Source organism: Chiloscyllium plagiosum, chromosome 17, assembly GCF_004010195.1.
Source record: "Chiloscyllium plagiosum isolate BGI_BamShark_2017 chromosome 17, ASM401019v2, whole genome shotgun sequence".
In the NCBI taxonomy this organism is placed as follows: domain Eukaryota; kingdom Metazoa; phylum Chordata; class Chondrichthyes; order Orectolobiformes; family Hemiscylliidae; genus Chiloscyllium; species Chiloscyllium plagiosum.
Genome location: NC_057726.1, coordinates 55,442,860 through 55,455,653, shown reverse-complemented (window position 1 = coordinate 55,455,653; position 12,794 = coordinate 55,442,860). Strand labels below are relative to the sequence as shown.

The window sequence follows — 12,794 nt, the reverse complement described above, 5'->3', positions numbered from 1 at the left end:
TGGTGGCTGTGTGGAATGCTCTTCCCCAGAGGGCAGTGGAGGCCCAGTCTCTGGGTTCATTTAAGAAAGAGTTGGGTAGAGCTCTCAAGGATTGTGGAATCAAGGGTTATGGAGATAAGGCAGGAACAGGATACTGATTAAGGATGATCAGCCATGATCATATTGAATGGTGGTGCAGGCTCGAAGGGCAGAATGGCTTACTCCTGCACCTATTGTCTATTGTCTATTGTCTATTGACATAAAACTCAAACAAGTCTCTATTCCCACTCATATTTATTTCGCCAAACCATAATGTTTGGGGTAGATGGCTCATAACCACAACAATATTGAAACCTATATTATCTGTATTATCCAGCAGATAAAGATTATCTGTCTTAGGGATTCTGTTGATAGCTCCACCCAGAGCTGGTCTTTTACCTCTCAAGTGGAGCCCAATATTGGAGCAGAGATACACATGAGGTTACTAGTTCTGAATTGTTTGTGGAGTGGGTTCTACCATTGAGGATAATGGGTTCCTTCAGCAAAGCTCACAAATTTCCTCTGAAGCCTTCCCCTTGTCAAGTAAATGTGCTGTTCCTTCAGTGATCCTTTCTCTGGTCTCCTGTAAGGAAGTTATGTCAATCTTCAGTCCATCAAGTTGGCCCTCTACAAGTTGGGATCTGCCTGAACTGGAATGGACAGTGGCTGACCACTGGAACACCGTGGTCCCTCCCACTATGGAAGGCAGCTTGTGTTACTGTAGTGCCCTGTTGAATTGGGTTAATTACTGGTAATGCTGTCACCTATGTTATTACTCTACAGACATATTAGAGTGTCAGTTCCAGGGTGGAAACCTGGGTGAAATGTATTATAATGTCGGCTGCCTAAATGTTGGGGGCCTCCTCTCATCCTCCCTGATTGAGTCTAAAGAAATGCAAAGCACTACAGTTGGCACCAGTTTAGTTGCACAAGTTGCCTGACACATTTATTCCTGATGAAGGGCTTTTGCCCGAAACATCGATTTTGCTGCTCGTCGGATGCTGCCTGAATTGCTGTGCTCTTCCAGCACCACTGATCCAGACATTTAGATATCAGCCCACTTTTCAGTTCCATTCCAGATGTTTTGTCAGGTTTTTACGTCTCAGTTTTCAACTTTCCTGAGTTATCCGCAAGCCACTGGAGCTACTTATCCACAGCTGGGAATTTGACTCTTGAGTGCCAATGTGTCTAGAAGGCATGCACTCTGTGTGCCTGGGGTCAAAACCTCCACTGAGTTCCTCCGAAGCTTTAATCTGTAATTTGTGTGTGTCACCAGGAGGAGGTGCAGCTGAGAGTTTGCAGTTGGAGAGACTGATTACTGACAGGGGAAAGACTTACAAATATGACTCTATTTTTCCAATTGCTCTGCCTGCCAGCAATGTAGGCTGTAAACGAGAAGTCAGTATGTAGAAAGAAGGAGAAAGCATGTTAACTGTTTTCACCCACACACTGGGCACATCACATTGACCTGCTGGGCACATATAGCTAATTGTGTGTAGACCTTATTTGCTTTAACCAATACATTCTATCTCAGCAGCTGTTCACTTCAGAAACAGAGAGTGGCAGCAGACGTTGCATATCAAACACTGATTGAATCTCCCCCTCAACTTGTGATTTGAGGAGGAATTTTTTTAAATTCACTTTTGAAACTGTAGAAAATGGTTGTCAGCTACTTTCTTGAACTACTGCCATCCTTGGGGTGTAGTGGCCCCACACTGCAGAGAAGGAATTCCAGGATTTTGACCCAGTGACAGTGAAGGAACAGTGATACCTTTCCAAATCAGGATGGTGAGTGGCTTTGTGTGGAACCTGCAGGTGGTGGTGTTCCATCCATCTCATCCTACATTGTGGGAGAAGTGGAGGATTTAGAAAGTGCTAGAGAAGAAGCATTGGTGGGTTATTGCAGTGCATCTTGTACATGATACGCACTGCTGTGTGTTGGTGTTAGAGGGAATGAAAATTAAAGGTAATTGCGGGCTGCTTTGTCCTAGGTGGTGTCAAGTTTCTTGAGTGTTGTTAGAGTTGCTGTAGACTGATTGGCTGCATGGTCACCACACAGGGTGCAATTCTTTCCCAGTTGTAAGTAAAGTGATTAAAATGGTATCACCAGTCAAATGATGGAAGGTGTTATCAATATATGTGAAGCTGTATTGTTTAGCAATAACTTCCTCACCATATTCAATTTGTGTTTTGCCAGGACCACTCAGTCCTGACCTCATTACAGCCTTGGTTCAAAAATGGTGAATCTTGCTGAACTTCAGAGGTGGGAGTGATTGTCCCAAACATTAAGGTAGTCATTGATTGAGTGTGGAATCAAAGAGCCCAAGTATAACTAGGGTCAATGGGAATCAGGGGAAAAACTCTCTGTTCATTGGAGTCATACCCGGCACATAGAAAGATGGTTGTGGTTACTGAAGGTCTGTCATTTCAGATCCAGGACATTTCTGCAGGAGTTCCTCAGGGTAGTGTCCTAGGCCCAACCATCTACAGCTGCTTCATCAATGACCTTTCCTCTATTATCAGGTCAGAGGTGGGGATGTTCACTAGCACTGCAAATTTTAAGATACTGAAACAGTCCATGTCCAAATTCAGCAAGAACTAGACAATACCCAAGCTTGGGCTGACATGTGATAAGTAACATTCAAGCCATGCAAATGTCAGGCAATGACCATCTCCAAAAGAAAATCCAATCATCATCCCTTGATTTTAAGTGGCATTACACTTGCTGAATCCCCCACTCTAAATATCCTGGGAGTTACCATTGACCAGGGACTGAACAACCCACATAAATACTGTGACTACAGAGCAGGTCAGAGGCTAGGAATTCTGCAGCATGTAATTCACCTCCCAACTCCCCAAAGTCTATCCATCATCGACAAGGCACAAGTCAGGACTGTGATGGAATACTGCCTGGATGGATGCAGCTCCAACAATACTCAAGAAGCTTGCCACCATCCAGGACAAAGCAACCCGCTTGATTAGCATCCCATCTACAAGCATCCACTCCCTCCATCACAAATGCACAGAAACAATCCTGCATATGATCTACAAAATGCACTGTAGAAATTCATCAAAACTTCTTAGACAGTTCCTTCCAAAATCCCAGACCACTTCCATTGAGAAGGACAAAGGCAGCAGTTACACAGGAACACCTCTATCTGCAAGTTCCTCTCTATCCTGAAACTATATCAACATTCCTACAATGGTGCTAGATCAAAATCTTGGAATTACCTCACCCTTATGGCATTGGGGATCTAACTATTCTAAATGAATTGCACCATTTCAAGATGGCAGTTTACCTTATTTACCACTTTCTCAGGGGCAACTAGGAATGGGAAATAAACACTAGCCCTTCCGGTAAAACATACATTCCATGAATGAATAGAACAAACAATCTCCAAACAACCCATCTGGTCATCGGAGGGTCCCTGGAAACTTTCCCTTGAGCTTGGCTGCAATTAGTGCCCACTACAGTTACAGCATTGCATGTGTCAGTCAGTGGAGAGCAGCAGGTAATGGACTGCAGTCAGAATGGAATTAAAAACAATGTGCTGGACAAAGCGCAAGGCTGGCAGCATCTGTGGAGAAAGAGAGAGAGCGTCTGGTGTATGTCTTCTTCAGTCGAGACATAGAGTTTGTGGGTGGCACAGTGGTTAGCGCTGCTGCCTCACAGCGCCAGAGAGCCAGGTTCAATTCCCGCCTCAGACGACTGACTGTGTGGAGTTTGCACGTTCTCCCTGTATCTGCGTGGATTTCCTCCGGGTGCTCTGGTTTCCTCCCACAGTCACAAAGATGTGCAGGTCAGGTGAATTGGACATGCTAAATTGCCCGTAGTGTATGGGTGGGTTGCGCTTCGGCGGGCCGGTGTGGACTTGTTGGGCTGAAGGGCCTGTTTCCACACTGTAATGTAATTTAAAGTTAGATTGCATGGAGACAAACCCTTTGGTCTGACTTGCCCATGCCGACCAGACATCCCAATCTGACCTGGTCCCACTTGCCAGCATTTAGCCCATATCCCTCTAAATACTTCCTATCAGATGTCTTTTAAATGTTGGAATTGTACCAGCCTCCGCCACCTCCTCTGGCAGCTCATTCCATGCATGCACCACCCTCTGCATGAAAAGGTTACCCCTTCCATCTCTTTTAAATCTCTTCCCTCTCACCTTAAACCTATGCCCTCTAGTTTTGGACTCCCCCAGCCAAGGACAAAGACCTTGGCTATTCACCTTATCAGTACCCCTCATGAAGTTATAATCCTATATAAGCTCCGCCTTCAGCCTCCAATGCTCCAAGGACAACAGCCCCAACCTATCCAGCCTCTCTCCGTACCTCAAACCTTTCAATGCCGGCATCGTCCTTGTAAACCTTTTCTGCACCATCTCCAGTTTAAAAACATCCTGGTAGTTGCTGCATTCCTCCAGCAGTGTCTGTTTTAATTGGTTATGTTGTTATATGGTTACATTGAGCTTATTTCATAGATATAGGACTTAGTTTAGTTTGAAATCTTGATTATCATTCCTGTGAATCGTCGAGCTCAATTTGCACACTGATACTTAATTCACAAGTTAGAGAGGGAGACCTATAGCTGCAGAGTAAGATCTTGTTTATGGGGGAAATGGAGATGTGGCGGCTGGTAAAGGTATCCAGGGACTAGCATGTATTCAGGATTTGGAAGTGCTGGGATATACAAAGTTAAAAATCACACAACACCAGGTTATAGTCCAACAGGTTTGTTTGGAAGCACACTAGCTTTTGGAGCGCTGCTCCTTCATCAGGTGGTTGTGGAGTATAAGATCATAGGACACAATTTATAGCAAAAGTTTACAGTGTGATGTAACTGAAATTACATATTGAAAAAGACCTGGAGTGTTTACGTTTCTCATCTTTTAGAATGACTATGTTGGTTTCAGTCCTTTCCTATGTAAATCCCAGAACTTTCTTAAAGTTACATTCTCAAGTGAACTTTAACAATAGGTGCCATGTTGACCCAGATAATACATTGAAGGTGTGAGGCTATCTGTGGGGCACCCCAGATTAACAGAAAGGGCAAAATCAGTGCGGAATATCGGGTGAAAACAGCACATTACCACGTTCTGGTATAGAGATGGATTTTAAAGAATAAATCGAGCGCAGTATCGCTAAGTCCCGAGAGTGCGTTGATGCTTTTGCTGTCTGACATCTCAACAAACCCAACTTTGTGTGTGTGAGAGAGCAGCTAATGCCGTCCCTTTACCACAGGAGAGCAGGATTGCACCTCCGATTATACCGTGTGAACAGAGGACGTCCTTCACTCAAAACAACAACAAGGCGGAGTCTCAGCTGCAATGTGTGTGTATGTGTTATGTTTTACACACATTTGTCATTGGAGAGGAGAGGGGAGTGAAGATGATCGGAAGTTTGCTGACAGTGTGAGTGAGTGGAGGCAATGGTAAGCCGGTCTGCTGCCTCGCAGTGAGAGCGCCTGTTTCAGGCTGAATTTTCCAGTTCGGGCGCTTGTGGATTTTGTTCCCCCCCACCCGCTTCCTGCCCAGGCGCTGGGTGGCCCCGTACCTTGTGGCGAATGTAACTTCCATTCTGAACTTCTGCTGGGCGTAGGGCAACTTGCTGAGAGCGGACAGCCCAGGACCAAGAGCGGCTGAACCAAAACGCAGGTAAGGTGTTGGAGCTAGCACGGGTGTGAATGGCCGAGCGGGGCTGCTGCTATCCTTCCTGATGGTCCGACTGTGTGTCTCGACGATGAACTGGACCCTCAGGAGCTCTGGGCTCCTACATTGGACGTGCACAGTACTATTTCCAAACTCCTTTCATTGTGTTATCACCCGTACACAGGATTTATAAATCCAAACCACCTCCGTCCTTCTAACTGCACTTGCCACCATCGTGAGGAGAGTCGATTCATTTAGGTCCTCAAATGGGATTTAGAAGGGACTCAATATTCTTTTTCAAAAAAAAATACTTTATTCGTAAAAATATATTCACCATTAGCACAGAGAAAACAAGCAAACACTGGAGTGTGACTCCATCCAACAAACCAAAGGAAGGGACTTGGTTGACCAGAGCGGTTTGGTGATGGGATCCTCCCTCCTCCTCCTGGGTTGAGTTGGGGTTTGGCGGGAGACCGACCAGATTTCCCGTAGCTCCGGAAACAGGTGGCTAAATGCACAGAGACCTAGGGTCAACTGGGACACCAGCCCCTTCCTCCCGAGAGGGTCTCCGTCTGCAGGGTTCAAAATCCACCCCCCCCCCACCACCCCCTCAGAGGTCCTGCTGGTCGACATGGTGCGGAAATAAAAGCAGCCGCACGTTTTGAAGCAGCGAGCCCGGGTTGAGGTTTGACAGAGTGAGGGAGAATAGTTTTGATGACCATTGGGACAAGTCAGTGACAGGAGAGCCCCCTCGTCGATCTGGTCGCTGAGGAGCTCCCTGAGTTTTCCGCCCTCCTTCCCGTGTACAGCGAGTGCCCTCTCCACATCAGTGGGCTCTCCAACTGCATCGCGACAAAAGGGGCAAATGTAGAGCCACCCGCTCTCCCTGGGCGAACCGTCATGGGGGTAGAGCTGCAACTCGCTCCACAGTGGGCTCTGTCAGCAGCACTGGGCTCAGTGGGAGGGCACACTCTCCTCTCAGGCTGAAGGTCCTCAGCACAGTGGGAGAAATGCTGGCTGCACTCTGGGATACTCCCAGACAAACTGAAGTGTCATCTCTCTCGGGGTTGTGAATGTCCAGTGACACAGAGGAGCATTTATCTATGTCTGGATGAACCCTATCTCCCTCAAACAACATCCAGCAAAACACACAATCTGCTCACTTTTAGTGCTATCTGACTGCAACGGTTGTGTCTGGTTGTCTGTGCTGTGACAGGTTCTTTCTAACTATTGCCATCCCCCCCCCATCATGTATGTTACTTAGTTTTTCAATCTGTTTCTTCAACTATTTCAATGCGTTACCTATAGCAGCGATGATATGAGCTTCACTGATCAGCTTTGATAGTTTATCATCACTGCTCTTTCCCTCTAAGTGTTGTTTGGGCACGTTCAGAATCCTCACATTCTTCAGTATTCACTGCCGAACCAACCCGTCAGCTCAGACCTGTTTTATTCCTGAATGCCACAAAAAGGTAGATTCTTACAGCCAGCACCCACTGACCTAGCTGAGCCTTTATGTTTTGCAAAAGTATATTTTATTTCATAAAAAAACTTTATATACACACACAGTTTTTAAAGCAGTTCAGTTCTGTACATTCTTGGCATATTGAGAACAATTGGAGGTTCACTTTCTCTATAATTACAATAGATCTGAAGGCATTTCTTAATTATGCAAAGTGCTATTTACATGTATTTGAACGAACATCCATCATACTTAGGCAGTAAGACCTTGGACTGTGGTCTTTCCCCATTGGTGTCATGGGTTCTGAAAACATTTAAATTATCAATGTGGTGATGAGTTGCTTGGGCTTCTGCAGTGCTTGAACTTTGCAGACTGGGTCCGTGGACACTGAATGAGGTCAGCCCTGTATGTAAGCACATAAAGGTCACTGGTTTTGTTTCTTTTCCTTTTATATGCGATATAACTTTGACCACTAAATAGCAAGGGAAGCAACGCTGTGAGATAAGCAATGAGGTGCTGCTTGGGGCCTTTTACCTTGTCAACTTGTGCAAAATAAATTTCAAAAATCTGCAGCAGTGGACTAAGACAGAGTGAGTTCATGGAACGGGGTCAGATTAAAGGAACAGGCTATTTGTCAATATAGCTTTAAATTGCTAAATTCCACCCTCCGCAGCCATGAGTTAGTTTACTAAAAGGTTACTGTGGACTTTCTACTTGTCTTGTTTGCATTATAGGATTACCCGTTGCTTTATCCATTGAAAACCATAATTGTTACTTGAACATCCATCATTCTCACTATTTGCTTGGGGTGAGGGGTTAATGTCAGATACAAATGTACAGAATGTACTGCACACCTTTTAAGAATGAGAGATTTACTCTGTGGAGATGAGGGGACAGATCCAAAAAACTATTTTCTTGCAAGTGTGCAGTTTTAAGATACCCATCTGGAGTCTCAGTACTGTTACTTGTTTTAAAACAAAAGATTCCATTTTATGTAGGGCTTCTGGTGATCTCAGGATTTTTCCAAAGCTCTTTCCAGCCAATAAAGTCTGTTGACATTTATAATCTAAGATAACCTACGAGCCAAGATCTGGCCAATGTAAATGTCAGAATCATTAAACACAAGGCAGAAACAGCACTGTCTTTGTAGGTTTGGACTAGCCACCTGCAAATGCTGTTCCATGGTTCCCCATGTGTGTGATTGTCTTTCTCAAGACCTGAAAGAGTTCGCACCATGTTGGCTTTACCAGAAGAAATGTTTTTTTCTCAGTTCAAAATAACGTCATGGACTCTGTTACATTTGATGTTTCACCTGAAGATTACCATTCCTTTGACAGTGCAGTATTCCCTTTTCATTGCAGTGGGCTGCCAGTAGAGAGTGTGTGTCAAATTTCTGTTGGACTAGACTGGAACAGTGGCTCAGTGTTTAGCACCAGGGACCCAGGTTCACTTCCACCCTCGGGCAACTGTCTGTATGGAGTTTGCATATTCTCTCTGACTGTATGGCTTTCCTCTGGGCCCTCTTGTTTCCTCCCACAGTCCAAAGATGTGCACGAAAAGTGGATTGGCCATGGTAAATTGACCATAGTGGTCCAGGGATGTGCAGGCTAGTTGGTTATATCCAACAGGTTTAATTGGAAGCAAACTAGTGTGCTTCCAATTAAACCTGTTGGACTATAACCTGGTGTTGTGTGATTTTTAACTTTGTACACCCCAGTCCAACACCGGCATCTCCAAATCAGGCTAGTCGGGTTAGCCATGGGAAATGCAGGGATTGAGTAGGGCGGTGGGTCTGGGTGGGATGCTCTTTGGACGGTTGGTGTGGACTTGATGGGCTGAATGGCCTGCTTCTACGTTGTAGGGATTCTTCGATTCTACTTGTGTAATCCAGTTGGGTGTCTCTTACACCTCATCAGACAATCTGGTATAATTTTACAGCTGCAAATGCTGAAAAAGGAAAGTGGTCACTCTTTATATCCTGCTGGAAAGCCTAAGGAGAAGTATTATGTTCTCTGCTTACTCCCTGGAGTCTGCCAATTTTAGATTTCCAGCAAGATTAAGTTTTTTTTAAAAGTTCTGTTGAGCGTCCAGCTTGCTTTTGATATTTTATTTAACTTGTCCTGGTGAGGGAAGCTATTCCCGGAAATACATCCAGAGAAGTTATTTGGGTGGAACTGAGAAATAAGAAAGGGATGATCACCTTATTGGGATTGTATTATAGACCCCCTAATAGTCAGATGGAAATTGAGAAACAAATTTGGCAGGAGATCTCAGTTATCTGTTAGAATAATAGGGTATTTATGGCAGGGGATTTTAACTTTCCAAACATAGACTGGGACTGCCATAGTGTTAAGGATTTAGATGGAGAGGAATTTGTTAAGTGTCTACAAGACAATTTTCTGATTCAGTATGTGGATGTACCTTCTAGAGAAGGTGCAAAACTTGACCTACTCTTGGGAAATAAGACGGGCAGGTGACTGAGGTGTCAGTAGGGGAGCACTTTGGGGCCCACGACCATAATTCTATTCGTTTTAAAATAATGATGGAAAAGGATAGACCAACTCTAAAAGTTGAAGTTCTAAATTGGAGAGAGGCCAATTTTGACGGTATGAGGCAAGAACTTTCAAAAGGCAGATGTTCACAGGTAAAGGGACGGCTGGAAAATGGGAAGCCTTCAGAAATGAGATAACAAGAATCCAGAGAAAGTATATTCCTGTCAGGGTGAAAGGAAAGGCTGGGTAGGTGTGGGGAATGCTGGATAACTAAAGAAATTGAGGGTTTGGTTCAGAAAAAGAAGGAAGCATATGTCAGGTATAGACAGGATATATCAAGTGAATTCTTAGAGTATAAAGGAAGTAGGAGTATACTTAAGAGGGAAATCAGGAGAGCAAAAAGGGGACATGAGATAGCTTTGGCAAATAGAATTAAGGAGAATCAAAAGGGGTTTTACAAATACATTAAGGACAAAAGGGTAACTAGGGAGAGAATAGGGTCCCTCAAAGATCAGCAAGGCAGCCTTTGTGTGGAGCCGCAGGAGATGGGGAGATACTAAACAAGTATTTTGCATCAGTATTTACTGTGGAAGAAGACATGGAAGATATAGAATGTAGGGAAATAGATGGTGACATCTTGAAAAATGTCCACATTACGGAGGAGGAAGTGCTGGATGTCTTGAAATGCATAAAAGTGTATAAATCCCCAGGATCTGATCAGGTGTACCCAAGAACTCTGTGAGAAGCTAGCGAAGTGATTGCTAGCTTTGTGCATGGGAAATCATGTCTCACAAACTTGATGTAGTTTTTTTAAAAAAAGTAACAAAGAGGATTGATGAGGGCAGAGTGGTAGATGTGATCTATGTGGACTTCAGTAAGGCGTTCAATAACGTTCCACATGGGAGACTGGTTACCAAGGTTAGATCTCATGGAATACAGGGAGAACTAGCCATTTGGATAGAGAACTGGCTGAAAGGTAGAAGACAGAGGGTGATGGTGGAGGGTTATTTTTCAGACTGGAGGCCTGTGACCAGTGGAGTGCCACAAGCATTGGTGCTGGGTCCACTACTTTTCGTCATTTATATAAATGATTTGGATGTGAGCATAAGAGGTACAGTTAGCCAGTTAGCAGATGACACTTAAATTGGAGGTGCAGTGGACATTGAAGAAGGTTACCCCTGATTACAATGGGATTTGGACCAGATGGGCCAATGGGCTGAGAAGTGGCTGATGGAGTTTAATTCAGATAAATGTGAGGTGCTGCATTTTGGGAAAGCAAATCTTAGCAGGACTTATACACTTAATGGTAAGGTCCTAGGGAATGTTGCGGAACAAAGAAACTTTGGAGTGCAGGTTCATAGTTCCTTGAAAGTAGAGTCGCCGGTAGGTAGGATAGTGAAGAAGGCGTTTGGTATGCTTTCCTTTATTGGTCAGAGTATTGAGTATTGGAGTTGGGAGGTCATGTTGCGGCTGTACAGGGCATTGGTTAGGCTACTTTTGGAATATTTCGTACAGTTCTGGTCTCCTTCCTATCTGAAGGATGTTGTGAAACATGAAAGGGTTCAGAAAAGATTTACAAGGATGTTGCCAGGGTTGGAGGATTTGAGCTATAGGGAGAGGCTGAACAGGCTGGGGCTGTTTTCCCTGGTGCGTCAGAGACTGAGGGGTGACCTTATAGAGGTTTATAAAATCATGTGGGGCATGGATTGCATAAATAGACAAAGTCATCTCCCTGGGTTGGTGGAGTCCAGAACTAGAGGGCATAGTTTTCGGGTGATTGGGGAAAGGTATAAAAGAGACCTAAGGTGCACCTTTATCATGCAGAGGATGGTACATATATGAAATGAGCTGCCAAAGGAAGTGGTGGAAGCTGGTACAATTGCAACATTTAAGAGGCATCTGGATGGGTATATGAATAGGAAAGATTTGGAGGGATATGGGCGGGTGCTGTCAGGTGGGACTAGATTGGATTGGGATGTCTGGTCGGCATGGACGGGTTGGACTGAAGGATCTGTTTCCATGCTGTACACCTCCATAACTCTATGACTGCAGCCTCTCTCTACTGAGAAAACTGGAGTTCTGTGGGAAAACTTCAACCAACCAGTGTTTCACTGTCACTGTTATAAAATAAATGCACCATAAGACAACAATTTTTTTTTTAAACAGCTTCCATGTAGTATCCAAATTCAATTCCCTAATGATATTTTGCATGCTATGTGTGCAACAGCAGCAAGGAAGAGTTCATCCATTGTCTCATGCTGTGCCAGCTGCAGAATAGTTGTAGTTGGCATCTTGCCACCAGAATTTCACATTTACACTTTGAATAGAGCCACTGGAAGTATTCAAAAAATTGGCACTTGTGACTAGCTGTTTTGCCCTGAGAAAATTGCAGGCGAATATAATATTTTCAGAAACATGTAATTTCATGTTGTGTAAATGTAAAATTATATATTTTTTTGTTTCCTCACTGACTTTTTCCTGAACAAAATGATTTGCTTCACATAGTAGAATTGTTCAAGTGCACACTAACCAAGAGAATCTGTGCTTTGCAAACAGATGTATACAGCAGGGTAAGGTTAGAATTCAACATCTGGTGACAACATATAGAGTCATAGAGATGTATGAATCCACACTGAACGGTATTGTTTCATCAAACAGTACAGGCAGTTCTGAAAAAGAGTCCTAAGAGGATCAACTAATCTATACATTGTGCAATTTCCACCTAATAGAAATTTTAACATCCCAATCACCAGAAAAGATGCAAAATTGGCTTTAGCAACACTTGAGGCTGTTGAACATCTGACAAAAAGTAGGAAAATATGCAGCAGGTCAGACAGCACCCATGGAGAGAATAAAAATTCTCCTTTTCAGATATATACTCCTTCCTCTGAACTTTGGAAAGATCCTCGGAGCAATTTAGTGAAAAAAAAAACAAAGTGACTAAAATCATTTCTGACCTGCATAGGCTCCAAAAGACATGGCAGCTCATAAATGTCCTGTAACATAGGACGCCCAGCAGTATAAAGGTATCAGATGCATGGTGGCCTCTATCTAAGGCACTGATGCTGATTTGGAATTATATTGCCATCCCTTTCACTGTCACTGGGTATAACCAGTGATATTTGAATCCCAAGAACGAATTTTAACCAAAAACCTTCCTTCTGTTTGCAAGAACAT

The 12,794-nt window shown here is 44.0% G+C and overlaps 1 protein-coding gene across 3 annotated transcripts in view; it reads left to right on the top strand.

Moving 5' to 3' along the window:
• cpne2 (copine II) overlaps positions 1-12,794 on the top strand; it is a 272,940-nt gene that overhangs the window by 9,149 nt on the left and 250,997 nt on the right. Inside the window, exon 1 of one of the 3 annotated variants that reach the window (XM_043707143.1) lies at positions 5,359-5,669. The exons of the other annotated variants lie outside the window; for them this stretch is intronic. The gene's annotated coding sequence lies outside the window, so the exon portion shown is untranslated. Of the gene's footprint in view, positions 1-5,358; positions 5,670-12,794 lie in introns of those variants that run through there. 3 annotated transcript variants of the gene reach the window in all.